Genomic DNA, 22,442 nt, shown 5'->3' on the forward strand with positions numbered 1-22,442 from the left:
GACTTCTTTCGTGTCGGTCATTTTTGCATTGGAATGTTTTTACTCTTATAATACATTTTGATCCCTCCTTGCTACTGTTGCTAGACTATCAACTAGCGTGCGCATCTTTGGTGCATGTAGTACCATTTTCCGGTTTCGGGTTGGAAAGCATCGAACGCATTAACTTTAGTAGGATTCCACCTTAAATTGTAGGTCTACGTCCCATATAGCCTTAGAGCTCAAAAAAGATGCTAAATTTCAACACACAACAACATTACTCTTTACACTTTTGTGATATGAGTATAACCCTCAGAGACAGAATTAAAATGTGCAGGTAGCTATCAAAGTAATAGAAACACCTGGAGTTGGATTCAGATGTCTTACTTCGTAACGAATAGACGCGACCGCAACGCCGGACTGTCGGTCGTGGTGTGATAAGACAAGCTCCTGTACTACGTAACGTCAGCGTACAGGGAACTGAGCACATGGTAATAGTGTAAAATGTGCGACATCTCTGATTTCCAAAGAGGGAAAATTGTTGGCGTTCGGTTATGTGATGTGATGTGATATGTGATGTAAACGAGAAAACTTAGGAAAGTTTGTTAGGTGTTTCGCGAGGGTGTCCAACGTGAGAATGGGCTATGAAGCTCACGGCAAAACTACATGAAAGAATAGACATAATGGTTGAAATAAAATCTTCACTGGCAGGTATCGAAAATTAAACCAGATTGTCATTTAGACTGTTGTTGGACTGCAGTCTAAGTGGCGGGAGAACTCGAAGAGTATCTCTCACTGCTTGTATTGGCAATAAAATCTACTGAAAGTCAGTACATGGAATCGGGATGCACGGGCGAAACTCTTGATAAGGAACCATAACGCTGTAGCACGACCGCAATTGTATGCTAATGTCAGGAAAAGTGTGGTATGTTCGGGTGAATAATTGTTCACCTTATTTGAAACCACGGACCGTGTTTATGTATGGCGAACGCCCATGATTCGCAGTATTTCCTCCAACCGTGAAACACGACGGCGGTTCTGTGGTCCTGTAAGCCGCAATGTTCTGATTTCTATTGGGTTCTGAGCTTACATTTACCTCTCGTATTACTATCAGTGATTATGTCATCATTTTAGGGAAATATGTGCATCCTATGGTCTAGATATTGTTCTTGGGAAATCACAGCAACGGAAGTAACACGGTATTCGAGGATGGTAACACGCCTATTCACACAGCTGGAGCTGTTGTGGCGTGATTTGAAGAACACAAGGATGAAACTGAATAGCTATTCTGCCCGTCCTATCCCCGGTCCTGAACAAAATTGAATATCTGTGATACGTTTTGAAGACTTGAATCTGGCGCAGATTTCCGCTTCCATGCTCTCTCACGAATTGAGTGATACTCTGCATATGGAATAGTGTAACGTTTCATTCAAGACCAATGTGACTCTATTTCAGATCAAATCAGAGCTGTTCTGAGGACTGAAAGTGGTCCAACACCATATTAATATGGTAAGTTGCACTTTTCCACATATTTCTATTATTTTGATAACTATCTAATTTGTAGCATAAAATAATTTAGATATCAATATTTGCAGAATCCAATAGACAAAGCAATTAGATGCAGATCACTGTACAATTCAGTACGAATCCTCATAATTAAGACGAATATTCCAAAGAACTAGAAACATTGTGTCGGTAAATAATACAAAAGCTTAAGACTAATGTTTGCCCGATGATATTACTCAAGGCCGTGTAGTCAGTGTTTATAGATTTCTTTAAGAAAACTTCCCTCGACTAACACAAAATTTTCCCTTTTCTTATCAAATTTTCCCTAGTTTGTTGAGTGTCCAATACCTATGACAAAAATTATGTGATAAGATTAATTTAGCTATAGTAAAGGAACTACGAATTACATTTGTTTTATTCATTTGTCTTTTTTTCATTTACTTTTAATTCACTTTTTTTACAGAAATATACACCAAATACATCCAGCCAACAAAATGAAATGAAATGAAATCTTTTAGTTTAACGTTCCACGATTATCCCTTTAGGCTAAGGGAGACAATGACTAAAACAAGTGAATGATGATGGAAGAATGAGAAAGTGGGAAGAAATGGGAGTACTTCGAGAAAATCCACGAACACGATGTTGTTTACCAAAGCTTACATGGCTGGGGATCTAAACAGGGATCCCACGCACCAGAGGTAAGTGCCTCTACCACTGAGCCACCGTCACCCCCATTCAAACAACAATGGTTGCAAATTATGCTACTTTCAGCACACACAAACTCTTGCAATTGTATTTGTTTATTTCTGAAGAACAAAGAAAAATTTAAGCACTGATATTAGTCAATCAGTCGGCTAGAGAATTTCCCTGGATTTTTCACGTTGTATCGAAAAAAATACCTTTTTCCTTTCTTGCTAAATTTACCTATGAAATTTCCCTCAAACTACGAACACTGCGTGTAGTTTAATTTAGCTCTCTGGAGGCATTCTTATGGGCATAATCCCTTATTTGGAAAATATTAAAGTATCAGCTAATACTTAAATAATATGTGAGTCGTCCACTTCCAAACGGCATCTTGTCGAAGAAAATTCGATTTTGAGATATTGGCACCATTGGATCAATGATATTCATAGCTTTCATATGATATATGTTTTATAGCTCCGATTAGTGGTGCAAATTACGTTCAAATGTGGGAAATGTCATACAGTTACAAATGGTTCTTGTACACGTCCAACAAACCAAAATGAGGGAGGAAAAATCTTTAAATTTATAAACAACAAATAGCTTCTTGTCTCTTAGACATCTGTAGTGTATAAATAAAAACAATTTCAAAGCGAATCTTGTCCACAAGTCACAGCTAGATTCAGATAAGTTAAAAGTATATATCGTTTTCTCAAAATATATCATAGGTTCTAAGGACAGTATGTTTATTCGTAACGGTTGGTGTTGCCACTTTCAAAATAAAGCGTTTTCAGCGATCAGTTTATTGTCACATCCAGCCAAATACGAGGTTGGGTCGTGTTTTGCGCTGTGCCTTTCAACGTTTTTGTTCTTTTAACGTGGTTGGTGAAAGATTGAAATTACATCCAGCTTGTTGTGTGTATGATCTAATTCTGTGATGAAGAATTACAGACCTCATACGTAAAATATTCCACTGAAAAATCGTTAGTTAGCAAGAGGTCTGTTCTAGGAGCAGATCCGTTTAAAATCAGATATCAGGCGATTGCTTCAACTACATTTTGGAACGGATTGGCAGGATATTCCTTCCATGAAATTCTACATGGATATCAAAATGTGATGATATCCTTAGAGCAGGGATGCAAATAACCACTCGCCCACTCGCCCGGGGCGAGTAGTTCATTAGTGCGGACGAGTTTTTAATATTATACCCAAGATAAGTAAATGACTTCTTTTGTATAATGTGGGCTAGTGAAAGCCTTTTTTTCTTGGGCTAGTAAAATTTTGTTGTTTATTTGCATCTCTGCCTTAGAGAGAAAGAAGAAGCAGAAAAATGGTAATGCAGGAGGAAGACTGGAGGGTTTGGGATACACAGCTTAAGTACACGTACAACGAGATGATGGTTCACACACATAATCATCTTTAGAAAATGTTGTTTACCATCCAAACACACTTTGATCACGGATCTTTTTTTTCCAAAGTTTAATTTCGTGAAGTTTTAAGAGGAGTAGTCGTTTGCTTTTAATAATATTATCTCCTGCTTTGAAGAATTTTCAAACCAGTCATTGTTTATTCATAAGTCTATTTCAGTTCTTTTGTAGCTATCATTTTTATCCTGTTTCCATTATAATAAACAAGTACATTCAGGGCCGTACCCAAGGGGGGGCCAAGGGGGCCATGGCCCCCCCTCATCAGCTAATGATGTATTTTAAACGAGTAAAAATCAAACGAAAGAACGAAAAATAAAATAAGTTCTTAATTGATACTTTATTCGGTGGAAGTTTATAATAAAAACAGAAATGAAGGGTCCGGTTTATTTTTTTCTCTTTCTTATTTTTCTTGAATTCACTTTACACAAGTTAGATAAAAACATTGTGTTGCTAACAGTTTTTTTTTAACATTTGGATTTAACCAAACATTCTGGTCAGTGTTCCAATATTCGTGCTACCTTTTCTTTTTTTTAAAAAAAAAAAAAGCACGAAAGTATTTTATATGAAAGCAAACAAAAAAATGGTATTAACGCTGAATGTTCTAATTATAAACCAAATACTAGTTGTTTGCCCTCTTTTTCTTGCAATATATTCGCCACAGAGCTACGCCGATGAATAGCATAAGAAATTAACACATTCTATTTTTCTCTCTAACTGTCTTAGGCTAATAGAAGGCATTCCTAATTTCCCGAGAGTCTTTTCTTTTGAAATTTTAATTCCTTTATATTTTATTTTATAGGTATTTATGGACATTACCGGCATCTACGGCCTTAAGCCTGCAGGCCAGTAGTCAGGATTATTTCATTGGGAGGGTACAGCCTTTTAATGGGAAGGCCTACTAAAACCTTATATATATTAAAACATGTTAAACAATTTATGTTGATTTGTCACTTGGGGTGCCCGGCCCCCGTGGGAGCCCCGTTGCTACGGACCTGTACGCATGAGGGATGACATCCCTCGTCATACCCACTATTATTGGAAGGGGGAAGGATGAAGGTAATGGCGAAGGAAAGAAGCGGCCTGGGATCCAACCCTGACATTTGTTTGGGGTGAGTGAGGAAAAAGTAGAAAAAAATCTCAATTGGAATTTCTGGCCAGAAAAAGTTGTTACACCTTTTCGACCGAGTGGATCCCTCGGAAATGGTACCTAGGACCGCTCGCACCAAACGCGAGAGCTTATGACAGCAGGCTGACAAAATATAATCGAAATTTAAAAGCGTCCCGACTGTTTGTTAGAACAATTGTCATATTTTTTGTACTCTTTCTTCGCTAAAAAATCAATTCTGCTTGTATATATGTACTGCACGTTATTATACATTAGTCTGTTAATTTAAACATTTGTGGTTATAGAATAATAATAATTATTATTATTATTATTGAACATTAAAAATCACGACACTTAAGTAGCAGATCTACTTTTAAACACCCACACACCCACACACAAAAAAAAAAAAATTAGAAGGAGCTCGGAAACGTCATTCATTTCTTGATTTCTGAAAATTAAATATCAACAATGGACTTTAATGTATAAATCTGTGTTCTGTGGAGTAACGTTTGAAAATTAGGAAATTCTGTGATTCTGACATCTAAATACCTAGATTTCGCGCTCGGAGAATTTAATAACTTTTATTTAGTTTTAATTATTTTTAACAGACTGGTACGGGAAGTGTGGTGGTGTTTTTGAGCTTCGTACTTCGGTATTGGAGTGGCTTTTGAACTGCACAATAGAGCGGAACGTCTGTCGGTGGCTCAATATATGCGACAAAGCTAGCTTGGGAGATAGCAATAAATTAAGGAACAAACATGGTGCAGTCTTAAGGTCACTGACCCTGTCATTTTTCGCGCTCCGAGGGTGTCTTTCCTTCATCTCTTTTGTGAGAATGAGAAAAAAGAACTATCCCCATCAGTGCTATGTTGGAAAGCTAGCGGAGTGCGTGTGTATCTGTGTAATTATGTGTTCGTGTCTTTCAGTGCTGAATGCGCGTGTCCATCCCTTTCAGGGAGAAGAGTGGTATTTTATTTTTTTTATTTTTTTTTTAATTAGTGAAGTGTTCTCTGAATTTGTTTTCGGGTTAGTGAAATGAAGCGGAAAGAGGATATACGCAACTTTTTTGTCAAAAAAAATAAAGAAGCCCCTGAAGATACAACGGTTCCTCAACATAAAATAGCAGAGTCCTCTGTTCATCGCGTGAATACAAGTTTTGAAGAAACCAGCAGTGCATCGACAAACTTTTCCTCTCCGCCTTCATCCGATTCAAATGATATTGGGAACTTCGTTGGCATAAAATTGAATAATTTAGAAAAGGTGAACTTGTTAAAAAATCTTTGGAAACCAGATAAACTATATAATTTTCCCTGTGAAGAAGCACAAGGCCGTAAGCGTTTTTTCCAGAGAAGATGGCTGGAAGACTTTAGTTGGTTGGCCTACTCCCACAAGGAAAGAGGTCTGTTCTGTGCGATTTGTGTTCTGTTTACGGAAAAGAAGGAGGCAGGTCACCAGAGTCTAAGTGCATTCGTGACGAAACCTTTTTACAATTTAAAGAAAGCAATAGAGTCCTTCAAACAGCATGAAAGTAACAAATACCATAGATATGCAGCAGCGAATATCGTGACAGTATGTAATTTAATTGAGGGGAAAATAGTCAGCATCGATCAACAAATTGACAACCAGAAAAAAATAGAAGTACAAGAAAATAGGAAAAAGCTCGTACCTATCGTGGAAACTATTCGTTTGTGTGGTCAACAGAACCTACCCCTGCGAGGAACACAGGACTGGGGTCGGATTGAGTTGTCAACTCCAAAACATAATGATGGCAACTTCAGGAGTCTTCTGCGATACCGCGTCAAATCTGGAGACACAGTTCTTGAAGAACATTTGAAAAATAGTCCGAAAAACGGTGTTTACACTAGTGCTAAAGTGCAAAATGCTTTAATAGATTCGTTTAAACATTTAATACAATCTAAAATCGTGGACAAAGTAAAACAAAGCAAATATTTCAGTATTCTCGCTGATGAAACAACGGATTTTTCTCAAACAGAACAATTCTCTCTGTGTGTGCGATATGTGGATCTCGATGAGTGTGTGCTTAAAGAAAACTTCCTGTGTTTTGTGCCTGTATATGATGTGACCGGAAAGGGCTTATCAACAGTGATAGAAGACAATGTAAATAGTCTCGGCTTGGACATGAACAATTTAAGAGGACAAGGCTACGACGGCGCCGGAGCCATGAGTGGGGAGTTTAGAGGAGTTCAGGCACTAATCAAGAAACGTTATCCTAAGGCCTTCTACACACATTGTATGTCCCATTGCCTTAATCTGTGCCTTTCTGATGCTTCGAAGGTGCAAAATATTCGTAATGCAATGGGGGTTATATCTGAATGCTGCACATTTATTCGTGCAAGTGCGAAACGAACAAGAATTCTGGAAGATAAAATTAAAGAGCTTCTGCCGAACTGTGACAAAAGTAGGCTACAAAAAGTTTGTGAAACTCGATGGTGCGAGAGGCATGAAGCTGTGCTACTCTTTAAAGAAATGTTAAAGCCTATTATTGCTGCTCTTGAAGAAATGAAAAGTAGCCCAGGGGTAGGCGAAGCATCATTGAAGGCTTCATTACTTTTGCACAGCATCTATAGCACACCATTTTTAGTGTCTTTGCTTGTGTTGTGTAAGTTACTGAGTGTAACATTCACACTCTCAAAACAGCTGCAGAAGAATGACATTGATCTAGTGAATGCTTTCGCTGAGATCAATCTTATCAAAAAATCTTTGCAAGCTATAAGAGAAAAGTCCACATCAGAATTTCAAAATATATTTGAAAATCTTACAGACCTTGCATCCGAACTAGAACTTGAAATATCTATGCCACGAGCGAACAAATTTCAAAAAAAACCGGCCGAACATTTCCACGTCGAACCCAGAAACTTACTACCGCGCTTCAATTTTTATTCCGTTCGTTGACGATCTAATTTCTTCACTGGAAGAGCGATTCCTACATCATGGGGAAACCATTTCGTCACTGCAGTTTTTCATCCCTCGGTTCTGTGATGTACCATTTGAAAAAGTCAGAGACTGTATTGACGTTTACAAAGATGATCTTGATAATCCATTTGAAGATTTAATGAAGGCGGAGTGGGATTTATGGAGATTGAAGTGGAGAGAGAGTGCAGACCGCCCAGCAACAGCCATTGCCGGATTAGCAGCTTGTTCTCCATCACAGTTTCCAAACATTTTTACAATGCTTCACATTTTAGCTGTCTTACCAGTGAGCACAGCTACAGTGGAGAGGAGCTTCTCTACTTTGAGACTCCTGAAAACGTATTTAAGAAATACAACAAGCGAGGACAGACTCACTGGTTTAGCGCTCATGTACATACACCGCCACGTAAACGTAACAAACGATGAAGTAATCACCTTCTTTGCTCAGTCACATTCTCGGCGTCTTCAGCTGACTTTATAGGTGAGTAGGACCTTCGTTTATTTTATTACATTTCTGCATGTTTTTATATGTTATTTCAGCCTTGTGTTTGTGTTGTATGAAGTTGAACCTAGATTTGGGATCTGAACATTTTTCGTTTAATTTACTCATGTTCATACCCCACCCCCAAATGCCACTAACGGGATAGTATTTATGGGTACACACAAACTAATGTCCCAATGACACGCCTAGTTTCATCTATTTAGCTTATTGCAGAAAGTGTAGGTATGTTTTTTAAAGTATTCTGAGTGTGGTGCTGCCCCCCCTCAAAAAAATCCTGGGTACGGCCCTGAGTACATTATCATATCACTTGGCTTCGTACAGTTCCAAAAGGTATCTTGTCCTTCAAACAGTTCCAAAACAATTCTTGTCCAAATTACTTTTTAACATTTTCTTCAAACTATTGCATAGAGTTGGTTCAAATTTTTAGCAAATATTTATTTGTCCCTGATAATTCTGAAAAAAAACACATATTAATTAAAATTTTATGCTCCAGAACATTTTTTTTTTTTCGATTTTTGGAAATTTTGTTGGGTGGACAAGATGCCGTTTGGAAATGGACGACTCATGTATTTTTTTTAATTGAACGAAAGTGTTAAAATATCTAAATCGTCCAATGATTATAGAGAGTATTTGGTGGATAAGCACATAGTACTAAGTTTTCTTCTATATTTAGTACAAGTTCAGAAAACAAGGCACAAAAATAATCCAAATTTAATTTGATTCATAAATCTACACTTTTTTTTTAATTATAGCTATTGGTACAAATTACCTATGCATATTACTGGAATTAAATATATTTGAGATTCAAGGGAGACGGGAAACTGAACTTTTTAAAAATAATTTATTATAATATGCTTTAATCAATCTAAGAAAAATAAATTTCAGAAGTACTGTCAGGTAAAAACTAGGAATAGTAACATTAATAAAAGACGAGCCAGACTTACATATCCCCTCGCAATGACGATCTAATAAACGGGATTTTTCTAGCCCTGTTCCAAAGTGTCATCCACTGTAGGGTTGATAAATTTAAGACTGATAGAAAATTTCAAGATGATTTCTCTAGTGGATACCCAAATATTCTATAAACACTGTTAACATTGCTGCTGTGGAAACCTCTTGCAGGAAAATATACAAATAATCATATGCGCGACATATAGGTGATGGTAAATAGTAAGTTTATGAGATTTTGAATGAAAATTTGACAGTTACCAAGGTTTCGACTTGTTAGATGCTACTATTGGGGCAGGAACAGAAATTTATCCCAAATTTGCACAGATCCAAAATTTGTCAGCCGTTTCAAGAGTTGTTAGCGTATTACGGGAACGCATTCTGGAATGAGAAAGCGCAATTAAAAATATATGGAATCCATACTTTAATTCGGAAACTAAAGTTTAATGAGACAAGCTGAAGAGAAAGCTTTCACATTTCGTTCCTTCTGTTAGTAATTATTAAAATATTTGGAATGCTAAAAGGATAATTCCAATACTTTTCTTATTCTCCTAAACTAGCTCCTAATGATTATATAATAATATCTACCCATAACTAACGAACTAACTCTATGGGCTATGGAACCCGGAGGTTCAGTGCCGCATTCACGAAAGCTCTCCACTGACTTCTATCATTAGCCAACTGGATCCATTTTCTACTTTGTGTTCCTATTTCTGCGAGATCCATCTTAATATTGTCCTCCCATTTGCACCTAGGTCTTCCTAATGAATGTTTTCCGATTGGTCTTTCAGTTAACACTTTCAAAGCTTCCTATTTTCTTCCATCCTAGCTACATGACCTGCTCACCTGAGCCTCCTACATTTGATGACCCTAGCAATGTTTGGTAAATGATATAAATTATGTAGTTTCTCGTTATGAAATTTCCGCCATTCCCGTTCCTCTTCGGTCCGAATATTCTTCTCAGGATCTTGTTCTCAAATACTTTCAGTCTACGTTCTACCCTCAGAGTAAATGACTATGATTCGCAACCATACAGAACAGCAGGCATAATTATCATTTTATATACAGTATTTTAATCTTCAAATTCCTTGACAGAATTCGCTACGATAAGAGATTTTGAACTAAATACTAACACGAATTCCCTGCTCTTAGTCGGCATTTAATTTCTTCGTGAATATGGTTTTCGTCTGTTAATATTGATCCTAGATATTTGGAAGTATCCGCTTTATCAAAGGTATGATTTGATATTTTAACGCATCCATAATTTGGTATACTACGATTTCGACGCACTTTCATGTATTTACTTTTCTCTACATTTACTTCTAAACCAATGTCCCCGCAAGCGTTTAATAAGATCTCTGCAGTTCTTTCTATTGTTCTCCTATCATCTCCTATTAAATTTACATAATCAGCATACGCCATAACCTGGTGAATACCATTCAATTCTAGGCCCCTGTTGTTATCTTTAATTTTCCTTATGGCGTACTCGAGGACAAAGCTGAATAATAATGCCGACAACGCATCTCCTTGTTTAGGCCATTCTCGACATGAAAGCTCGTTGACAACATTTTTCTACCCGGACTTTACTCTAGATTTCATTTAAACATATCTTAATTAGTCTAATTAGCTTTCTCTATCCATACATAACAAATCTCTGCTTTGTATATGAGATTTCAGAACTTAAATGACATAAAACACATTGATGACCAGTGGAGTAAAGAGATCCCAAAATTATTTCTTCAAGGTAATCTGAAGTAATATTAATTTCGGATTATTTGATAAGTGAAAATTTCCAGCAATTTGGAAACATCCCTCAAAATGTCATTCTGCCAATATTGTTAGATATCATCTGTAAACAACAGAAAATCTCTACTAAGTAATAATATTCCAAGTTAATTAATGTTACTTCAAAATGCAATTGTTCAGTTGCTAACACCAGAATAATCATAAGAATATATCTACCTATCTATCTGTCTATCTATACATAAATATACACATGTGGTACAGAAATAATGGTTTCAAAATATTTATTTTCCTTTACAATTTTTCATGTAGCAGTATATTCTGTGTACCACATGTGTGTATGTATGCGTAGATAGACAAATAGATAGTTATAGATATAAAGACTTATATTTACACATACCTTCTAGACAACAGAAAACATGTAAACCTACCAATTCCCTGCGTGGTAGCTCCCAATATAGATATCATGGTATTACCTATATCGCGATATAACCAACCTTTAAACCTCTACTATATGTAATATATATAATAGTAATACTAATAATATATGCATAATAATATATGCCAATAATATATGTATGTATAATTACAATTCAGATTGACCATTGTATTAAGTTTTATGCAAAACCACCTTGAAAATTATGATAGCTTTTTGATATATTTTTGTCGATATAATTAACATCTTGAACTCTTACCAAACTATTCAGTGTATTCTCTTGTAGAAGAAGAGCTTATTTCCTTCTGTGTTTTTGCATAAACTTACACATATATTTGATGTATATGTATAGGTATATTAGATGTACACATAAAAAATACTTTGATTACATAGTTTAGCATGTAGAACAAATATTGTGTAATGTACTAATTTATGTATATTGCTGAACACTATCAATGGGTATACATCTGTTGTATTCAATAAATAAATAAATAAATAAATAAATAAATAAACGTAACGCATTTTTCTTCTTAGATATGAATGATTACCATTATAAAGAGGGCCTTATAACACATAAAAAGTCATTAATAATGAAATTAATAGAAGTATGTTATGGACAATTACTATTTCCACTGAAAATATTATTTTTCAAAATATCTACTTTTTCCTCTGTAGAGATACATTCCCTCTCTTATTCTTTGATTTATTCTCACTTCTAAGAGAGATTTTTTTCTTCTAAACAATATTTAGAAATACTGTACCCAGCAGTTTGGGAAAGTTGTTATCTACAAAGAGCAAGCCACAAGTATCTAAACCCCCTTTCATTTCCTTTTGAGAGTGAAACTTCAATTTATGACTTTCTATATCCTCTGCTTCTTCTGTTTGGCCTCTTAAGGCTTAGAGTCAACCAAGCTCTCCGCTCTTCATAAATTATGTCTATACAAATACAAGTAAATAGAAAAATAAACTTAACTCTCTGATCCGATTTCCCATTAAAAGATGCACACAAACACACACACACAAACTTAAAACGTTCCGTTCAATCTGTTTAGATATAACTTATTTACAATCTGCTCAGTAATGAATTGACCTCAGTTTGCCCAAAGTTGCAAACTTTACTGAGGAGCTAATATTTTAACGAGAGAAAAATTAAAACATAATTTAAAGGCTTAAAGATTGTAAGAGTATCTACTTTATAGTTATAAAGAAGACTGGGGAACCTTAAATGGCCGTGTCAATTCACAAATATCAATGTGGGAGGCCCTGAGCTTGAGCTGATCACTCCCACCAGACCTGTAATCAGAAAAGTAAGACAGGTGGTCGAGATCGTTGTTTGTGTGCTAACTTGACTTCAGCTTACATTTATACGTAAATATCATCAAACAACTGAAATTTTCAGGGGTCCTGGAGGTAGTCGCAAAGGACAATCCTAACTACAGGCCTGCCTCCCATCTTTAAAAAATGTATAGTTAATAGTTAATAGTTAATATATATATATATATATATATATATATATATATATATATATATATAGAGAGAGAGAGAGAGAGAGAGAGAGAGAGAGAGATTTATGTAACATTGGCACGCCCTGGCCGTTTTAATGTCCTTTTTCAACTCTGGACTTAGACACACTTACATTCTTAGTAGAGCATCCAAGGGATGTGAGCTCCGGGATATCGGAAGGTTCCCTGGATGACTTATTTTTGCCAGTGAACATCCTGAGTAAGCCAAGAAATCGGCTTGGGATATTTCTGGGCTCTTTTCAAAATGAAATCTTTCAGTTTTATGTCCCACGCTTATGCCGGTTAGGCTAAAGGAAACGCTGATGATGAGAAATGAATGAAATGGTGGAATAAAGAAAGTGGTAGGAAACGAGAGAACCCCAAGAAAACCCACGGTGTTTGTCCACCACAAAGTCCCACACGGCACGAGCTGGGATCGAACCAGGGACCCCAAGCACCGGAGATGAACGCTCTACCACTAGCCACCGCTCCCCCATTCTGGGTTTTTTTGTTGGATAATCTCACAACGAAACTTGGATATCCAAATATTGTCTTCTGACAAGCATATTCGATTGATTAGTTAGTTGGAAGAAGTTTAGTATCTCATTCAGCACCGTGGTCATATGAAACATAGACCTACAGTTTAATCTTTTCAGATCAAGGGACATATTTGTCCCATTTCTTTAAACTGTCTTAAAATTATACTGGATCGTTCAAAATATTTCAAGTTTCATATGTTGGGTGTTAAATACACAGCAACTACCTCAATGAGCTTGAATATAAGTTAATATAAATAAAAGTTGCTCTGTAATTGCTTTGTAATCAGCCTCTGGTTTTGTATAATGTTCACCAGCTTCTTATGAATTTATGAAGTATATAGGAAATACTTCATTGGCATACACAAATATTATAATAGCTAACAATATGCAGGGAAATAAAAAAAATTAAAAAATCATAATTAGAACTATTTTCGCCTAGTTGTTTTAAAATATCCCTTTTTGACCACAGGGTATATCGTATTTGTTCGACCATAATTAGGTAATCATTGAAGTTATCAACTTGCGATGACAAACTTTGGAATCTACGTGTCAGGTCTAAACTAAATGGTTCAAAACACATTTTTCTCCTTGCTTAAAATTATTACGTTCCTGAAATGGTTACGGTGGAATCTGAAATATCGTAAGGTGTTCAGGTTTCAAGGTTCAATATCGAAGATGAAACGCTGAACCCCATACACCATGGCATGCGTTCTAACCAGTAGACCAGTGATGAAGGCTACGTCCCATTGAAATCCGAAAGGAAAGTCTTGTTGGTAATTTCATTGTGTGTAAAATTTCTACTGTGAGTCTGAACGTCCAGGGACCTGTGTTACATCTAGTAGTCACATATTATGTGCGCAATGAGTGAGATCAACTGAAGAAACATGAATTCCAAACTTTAATGTGGAAGCTAAAAGCCAGACAAAAGAGTAACGCAGACCATAAGAACCTCTACTTAAAATGATATTTGAGTTCTTCCTTAGTAAATTATAACCACTCTATTCTGTAATTGTGATATAATAATCGTGGCCTTGATTTGACAAGGTTCTAACTGCAGGTGACTATATTTTGAGAAAAACGCGTTTAAAGGTTTATTAGGCTATAGTTGTTTTATTTATAAACTAATCATTATGATGTTTTTACACAATGATTAACTACCTACAAGGTTTACATTTAAATATTTGACTTTGGAAATGGGACTTTACATTTTTTTTAACAATCAGTAAAATGCAGTTAGAACCTTGTCTTACTGCAGTGATCATTTTCAGAGGCACAAGGTTCTAACTGTACTTAGAACCTTGTCAAACCAAAATGACGAGAAAATCAGGGATGACTTAGTAGGATGAGAAGAGTGTAACTCCAATTGATTAGATTAACTATTCATATTTTACGTACGTGAAATATGTGTCGAATACTAGTTACAAGTTTAACAATGCAGTATAATACTCCCTCTCTTCCGGGGGCATGAATAGAAAGGACTCTAATGTCTTTTTTCATTAGTTCTGTAAACCTCAAACAATGTTTTTGTTGCTTTGGTTTGATATCAAAAACACTCAAACTATTGCTGAAATATGACCCTTTAGCCTGTCGCCTTGGAGTTTCTAGAAATTTGATATTTGCTGCATTAACAGGCTCGTAACTGTCATCAGTGGCGTAGGGAAGGGGGCCCAGAGGGACCGCCCCCCCAAAAAGGTCCAACAATGTAATTTGGTACCTTGATGTTTGTATTGTTTTATATATTTTTATGTTTATATATTTTTTTGTTTGTAATTTTTCAATATGTACCTATAACAGCACTTGCCCCCCAAACACACATCATGGCTACGCTACTGACTGTCATGGCTTGATTTTAACAATACGGTACTGAATTCTTGAGTAAACGTCAAGTTAGCTTTTTACGTGAATGGAATGGTTTTGTAATTTAGAAGGTTTGCTGTCGTCCCAAAGTCTTTAAAGTTATTCGGCCTCATCTGTATAACACGATATGAGTTGTGACCGTCAACACTCTTCAATATTCTTACGATGCACAAAGGGGATTAAAAGTCCGTCTTGTTCATTAATTTCTCAGTAATTGCACTGTGTACGAGATCTACTTCCTGAACACAGGAGTGTCCTAGAAGAGAGTATTTCATTGAAACAGAATTGATGTTCGGATTTTCTCTCAAAATGTCCAAAATTGCATATTGGAATTACGGTTTCGTGGTACACAGGAATCGGACCAAGTATTCAGTTTCGTGATCTCATTTTCTTCGAGCACTGAGTCCAGTATTTTCCTAAAAACACTCGCAATACCATTCGCTGCACATCCTGTCATTGTTTCATTCCAGATAGCATGATACACTTTTTTTGTTAAAATATGCGGTCAAGTTGTAAACATTTAACTTTCTCTTATAAAAAATATCTACATGGGAAATTGTTATAACGTTTTGCAAATCAAAGGTAAGGACTGGAAGATCTTCGTTTTCTTTTTCACTTTTTCTGTGTTCTCTCATTTGGGCTTTTCGCAAAATATGTGATTTTGCTCGCCACTTAAGGTTTCAGTCTCTTTCACCACCTTATACGCCTTGCACACATCGTATCTGTTACTTTTTGGCAAATTAAAATCTAAGTTAAACTCCGTTCCAAATATTCTGTAGTTCATTGATTTCTTAATTGGTGTTTTGTTTTCATTCTGCACATTTCACTGTAGAGATCATATATTTTTGCAATGCTCAGATGACTTCCTAGATACAGTCTACTGGTATCAGCTTGGCACTGGTGGGATTCCACTATTGGGGAAGACTTTATGTGTTCCCTTGCAAAAATCTGCTTCACCCTATGGCTTTCAACAATCATTACTGCTTTTTTCCTCTTTGATCTACAATTATGCAAGCCGACTACGTGGGTGCTCCGGGGCTCCGGCATCCACACAAATAATATTGTGGGTGTGCCGCACTCACAAGACTTTTAGTTTTTAGCCAGGTTTGAACCCGTTTCTCTTACGTTTAAGTCAGCCGTATTACCGACTGAGTTAGGGCAGCCCTAACTTATCCTTATAGTAACAGTATATTTTACTTTATCACAGCACAGCCTTTATGACAGTATTCATAAAAAGATTTTAACTAAAAATAAATCAATCAAATATCGAGACTTCCCTGAAAACATATAGGCTAACACGTCCTGCCATTGATATGCACCTACATAAACTTTGGAAAGTCGCTGTCTACAATAGATGTGTTTGTATTCATAGTTTTGGTTTTGTGTGCAGTATACATAGGTTTCTGGGATATGTGAACAGTCGACAAATAAAATGTTTTGCACACTTGAATCTATTCTTCTTTAACATTGAAGAAGTAATTAAAAGAATACTTCCTACGGGATTTAGCTTACTTTGTTCTTGGATTTTCAGTCACGTCTCCGTTTTCGCTTGATTCCTCTTCATTATCCTTAACACAGATATACACCAATAGATGACAGTAAATCTTCACATGTACTTTGCAGAGTTTAGAGCCTTGCTACATATAATTTTGTATTAAACTTTCATCAATCCGGTTTATATAGCACGGTTGAGGAACCAAATTTTATGCTGAGAATTGGTGTTCCAAAAATATAAAAAACAGTGGGAAAAGTATCATTATTTACTTCTCAAGGTAAGTTAAAAGAATAAATTTTACATGTTAATTATATCTTTAATCTAAGGCAAATAACAAAGAAGGTACACATGTAAAATATATTTTTTTTTTTTTAAAAAAAAGGAGGAATACTTGCGTAACTTACAGCTTTCAAAGATGCAGTTAGAACCTTGTCAAACTGAATACTGTATGAGAGTCAGAAGCAGTTAGAACCTTGTCAAATTAGTAGAAAGTCTATTTTTCAAAGTTACAACAATAAAAGTCATATATTTGAATAAAGCTCAATTTCTAGTGTTACATACTGTATATAACTCAATTTTGACAAAAATGTTAGTTAGAACCTTGTCAAACTAAGGCCACGTAATATCGGTGCCTACGTTATTTTCCACTCTAATACACAAAAACTAATCTGGTGAAAAACAAATAACTAAATATAACCACGAATGCTTCTGCAAGAACAATTTTAATTCCCTCCCACCAAAAAAAGACAAATATATTGTGGCTTGAGATTGAATTCACCGATATCTCTATAGAGGTGTGTGAAGGTACTCACTGAGTAGCACGTTCATGATTCTAAGTTAATTTTTCAATGGTAGCAACAACATTTTCATACTCATCTCAAGTACTAGTCACACCTCTATAAAAGTTCCTCGATTCATATATTGACTGTATTAAAAGTAAAAGTAATGCAATAAGAACATGCAGTATTATTATTAATTACTGAAAATCTAGACAGAATTAATCCATCATGATGGTTTATTAAAAGTTCGCAATAGTTGTCTGCTGTGTAATCCTCCGGACAGTAAATTCTTATCAAAGTTCGCTTGTAAGTGCTTGATCAGTCGAAGGGATCAATTGAAGATTAATTTTGAAATTGCAGATAGTATATTCTGTGCTAAACACCTATGAGCTAAGACTAGATTACCTGATAAAGAAGACTGTAACAGTCCGTAATAGGGAGGGTTCTCACCCATAATAATACATATATTTTGCTGTGACAAAAGAAAATGGATATGTCCATATTATGGAGATGTCCATTATTCAGAGGTTTCCGTTAAAGGTTTCATTGAACTTGTAACTAAATAAAAACTACAAAAATATATAGAAATATGTAGAAAAAATGACACTGGCGCAATTTATTGTCACCCGACTGTGTGAAGTTTCATCTCTATTTCTTCTACATAGGAAAAAGAGTTACAGGTTTCAAGATTTGAAGGACAAAGTTGAACCAAGATATGTTTGAACCAGGAGAAATTTGAGTCATTGTAAGTTAAAGAAAAACATGTATAAAATAATAAATAGCGAAATTTGGAACTTCATGACCACATCACCGAGCTAAACGGTTGTTTAGCCAACAAATCGTTTGACATCATTTTACATCAAGAAAAATTATTTATTGCTTAAATGGGGAATTAAAATGTATCATCAGAAGTTAGGATAAAAAATACAAGTTGACTCTTTCTGAATTTGAGTCTGTAGTTTAGGCAGGGAACAAGAAAGGAGAAAGAACAAATGCAAAAAAAAAAATAGTCCTTTCCCGACCTCCTATCTACCAACAGCGCGAGGGATCCTTGATAAAATCACCAATTTAAACAAACAGAACCTAGGAGAAGCACCAAATCGTAGTTTCGCATATGGAGTACCGTTTTCCCTTTTTCTGTCGTTGTTATTCTGGAAGGAACTGTATCTCTAAGTGTGTATCTTTAAACGAATACAGTTGTCAGAAAAAGGAACTTTTTTTTTTTTTTTTTTGCATTATCTTTTGGTAATATATTAGGAATCAGAATAGCCATTTAAGTATATTCTTCTGAAACTTCAGGACAAAATAGTTTGTTCCAAATGCATTGAGTCACATTAAATCTTTGTATATACATTTTATGTGTATAATGGGTAAGTAAGCTTTCTGAAACATTCATAATACTATTATTATTACTATAGGGAAATAGTGTGAGAAGGGATGTAATGAGAATCAAGGTTATCACGCATACAAGAACTGAGTAATTATTGATGCATATTGGTTCAGAATTCTTAAAGACTTGTGCCCCCTAATATATTTATACACTTCTCAAAAAGTTATGTGGCTAATGGTGGGTTTGTTGAGCATAATACCTCCTCATTGGCTTTCAACAAAATGGAGAAGAACGGATTTCTTTGTAAATCTAAAAATGTACGCTATACGAGAGTCATGCTACATATTGAGATGAAGCTGGTATTAATATATATACTCTCAGTAATATAATTACGATACTAGCAAGATGAGTGCAGTTTATAGTATAGCTAATGATATATAGCCTACAATCGTTAACTTCTTAAACTGTAATTTCTCTTTAACTAAATGGTTGCCCAAAACTAGAGCATACAAGAATATTTATCAATAAATCATTTAAAGCTGAATAAAAGAACACGCTTCACGCTAAATTCTTATGCATAGTTTTCAAGATGAGGAATTTGTAGCGTAGTGGTAAAGCAGGAGACTTCTATTGCAGAGACCCGGGTTTGAATCCTTTCGTGTCAATTATTTTAGGGGCCGCGGTGGTTTAGTGGTAGACCGTTCAGCACGGTGCATTGGGTTCTTGGTTCAATCCCCGCCAAGGGAACTTTGTGGTAGACAAACGCCGTGTGTCGTGGGTTTTCTCGGTGTTCTTCCGTTTCCTCCCCCTTTGTTCATTTCCTTCATTTCTCATCATCACCGTCTCCTTTAGCCTAGCCGGCATATTTGTGGGACGTAAAACTGAAAAATTTCAAAGATTTTCAAGAAAATCGAAAAACAAACACTTTTGTAACGCAAAGAAGTATGCAATTCATTGCCTATGTTGATTGACAATTTTTATTTTGCTTGAATAAATTATTCATTTATGTAATCTATATGTTGCAAAATATTATGTTAACTAGCAGGTATTGTTTGTTCTATTGCTATTTTTTTCCTAACAGCAACACACGTACTTCTTTTCGCACATCTACTTCTAAATGTCCTCGTCGTTCCATAATTAAGAGGAAGAATCAAGCTAAAATCTTCAGCTACATGAACATAAATATGGCATATTCCTTGGATTCAGTACTAAGCCTATGAAGACGAGAACTCGTACAATGAAAATGTTTCACCGATATTGGCTTTTTTTCTAATATATCTTCGAATATTGTGAAAAATAGAAGTATGACTATTTAATTATTCTCATTAAGTGTTGACAAGACACAATACGGATAAACAAACTAATTATTTGATCTTTCTGAAAATGTTACTCTTAAATAATGGAATAAGCAAAATTTCTAATAATGTGCAGATGCGGTATATCTGTTCTAAATCTCTATCGATATTACCAAGCTATATCGTATAGAATTATGCCAACCACTAATGAGCACACACGATTAAATTCTATATTAATTCGCAGTTTACTACGTATTCTCTTAATTATTCTATAAATATAATCTAATTTACAATAAAGAATCCTTTCTCCTAATCAACATTTAACCATTTGCCTATCAGTTTAAAAATCTCCATCACAAATATATGATCAGAGGAAAAATCTATGTAAAAATTACAGCAAATCTAAATAACTGAATAATATTATTTCACTTCTCTTTCTCCATTAAGATAGACAACTGTTCATTTCCCAAACATTTTATACCTATAGAAGACTATTAGTGATGCTAGTTTTGACATCCTGAAACTTGTAACGTCTAGTAGTTTTAATATGGAATTAGTGGAAGTCTTTTTATGATACAGCATTGCGAATATGAAATCTGTTGCTTGATATTATTTATGGAAACGTTGAACTATAGATAGAGTTATTAAATGTTGTATACATCGTGATCTAATGACGTAGGTACTACTTAGAAAGTGCTTGGAATAACACGAGTCTAATAACAGAGTTCGTACTTTGTTATGACTCGCATTATTAGAATGTAGAACCATATGCAGCGACCTTCGCATATTTTTTTTTTCAGGCGTAGTCGCGAATACACACAAAAACATACACACAACTCACGTATCCACATGTAATACTTCATGTCAAACAATCATTTACGTAACTAAAGTTATTTTTAAGTGTGATTTCATTCCCATATGAAGATGGGCGGGCGACAGAAAGTAAAGCCTTCTCTTGGACTATGAGTATTTATTTATTTGTAGTTTTCATTTGGAGATGGTAACACTATTTCTTTTTTTTTTTAATTTTTAGCTGTTTATAATACAAAATTACAAAATACAGAACAATACAAATAAAACAAGAAGATGCTTCATATAAAAAGTAATGAAGCGCTGAAGTGCTGAAAAAGCTTCTTGATTCTACGGTAATAGTTCAGAGAAGAAATCCATGAGAACGGTGAATTTGTTGAGCAGATCTGGGGCGGTTTTCTGCTTTGGCATGTAGGTGTGTAGCGTGTATACTATGTTGGTCAGGTCTAAATCCTTCAGAAGTTGAAGAAGTTCTTCAATAGTTTAGATGATGTCTGCAGAGGATGAAATGACATGAAATGAAATCTTTAAGTTTTACGTCCCACGGTTATGCCGGTTAGGCTAAAGGAGACGGTGATGATGAGTAATGAATGAAATGGTGGAATGAAGAAAGTGGGAGGAAACGGGAGAACCCCGAGAAAACCCACGCACACGGTGTTTGTCCACCACAAAGTTCACTTGGCGGAGGGATCGAACCCGGGACCCCAAGCACCAGAGGTGAACGCTCTACCGCTGTCTTCAGAGGATGAGTTATCATTAAGACACGTCTTCTGTGTTGAAGTTGCTATAGTGCGTGATATTCTAGGCTCAGGTCTTGAAACGGATGTGGCAGCGGTGTCTTGAAGAGGTGCTGAATGTGAATTTCTGCTTGCTGGTGTTGTTTTCCTTTTTGCTTGTAGGATTTGTTGTATTAGCGGACATCCGGAACATTAACAGGATGAGTGTCTTTCCAGTTGACACATTTTGCTGGTCTGTCTCTGGTCTTCTTTTCGCATTGGTACGTAGAGCATGGTAAGTTGCTTGCGAATGCCAAGGGAACTTTCATGTGTAGAAATAAGTTTTCTTTGAAGATTCTGATGATATGAAGAGTCTTCTTCAATGTAATCAAGAATAGTGAGATGGGGACTTTTCCTTTCCCGTCTTCAAGATTCTGGGTTCGCATTTGTGAAACGGAGAATATTGTGTAATCCTTCTCCTTGAGTGGTGTTATGATGCCATCAATGCTGTCATCACTTGTAAGGTGGCGAATAATTTCTTTGGTGGTCTCAGTTTTCTTCTTGATTTCGGTGGCATATTGTAGTTTGTTGTAGGAACAAATATTTTTGTACGACTTCCTAATCTTCGTAAAGCTCGCACTTGATTTTTGTGTATCCTTTCATGAATAGTAAAGTAACTTCTTTACTGCAATATTTAGTTAATAATTGTTGTAATTCATCTGAGTAAAAGGGCAATTATATATGTATATCGAAATTCTGATCATGTCTGAGGTAGTCTTCATGTCATCTATTTTCTCATCGTTCTCAGGTTCAGTGTTTGGGGTGGAAGCTTTACCTGTGTCATCTGTGGCTTTTGAAAGAACC

General features: G+C 35.6%; 1 protein-coding gene across 2 annotated transcripts in view; it reads left to right on the forward strand.

The window, feature by feature from the left end:
- LOC145680609 (cubilin-like) overlaps nt 1-22,442 on the forward strand; it is a 1,259,764-nt gene that overhangs the window by 1,027,388 nt on the left and 209,934 nt on the right. The window lies entirely within an intron of this gene.

This window comes from Thermobia domestica, chromosome 3, assembly GCF_964235325.1.
Source record: "Thermobia domestica chromosome 3, izTheDome1.hap1.1, whole genome shotgun sequence".
Lineage (NCBI taxonomy): Eukaryota > Metazoa > Arthropoda > Insecta > Zygentoma > Lepismatidae > Thermobia > Thermobia domestica.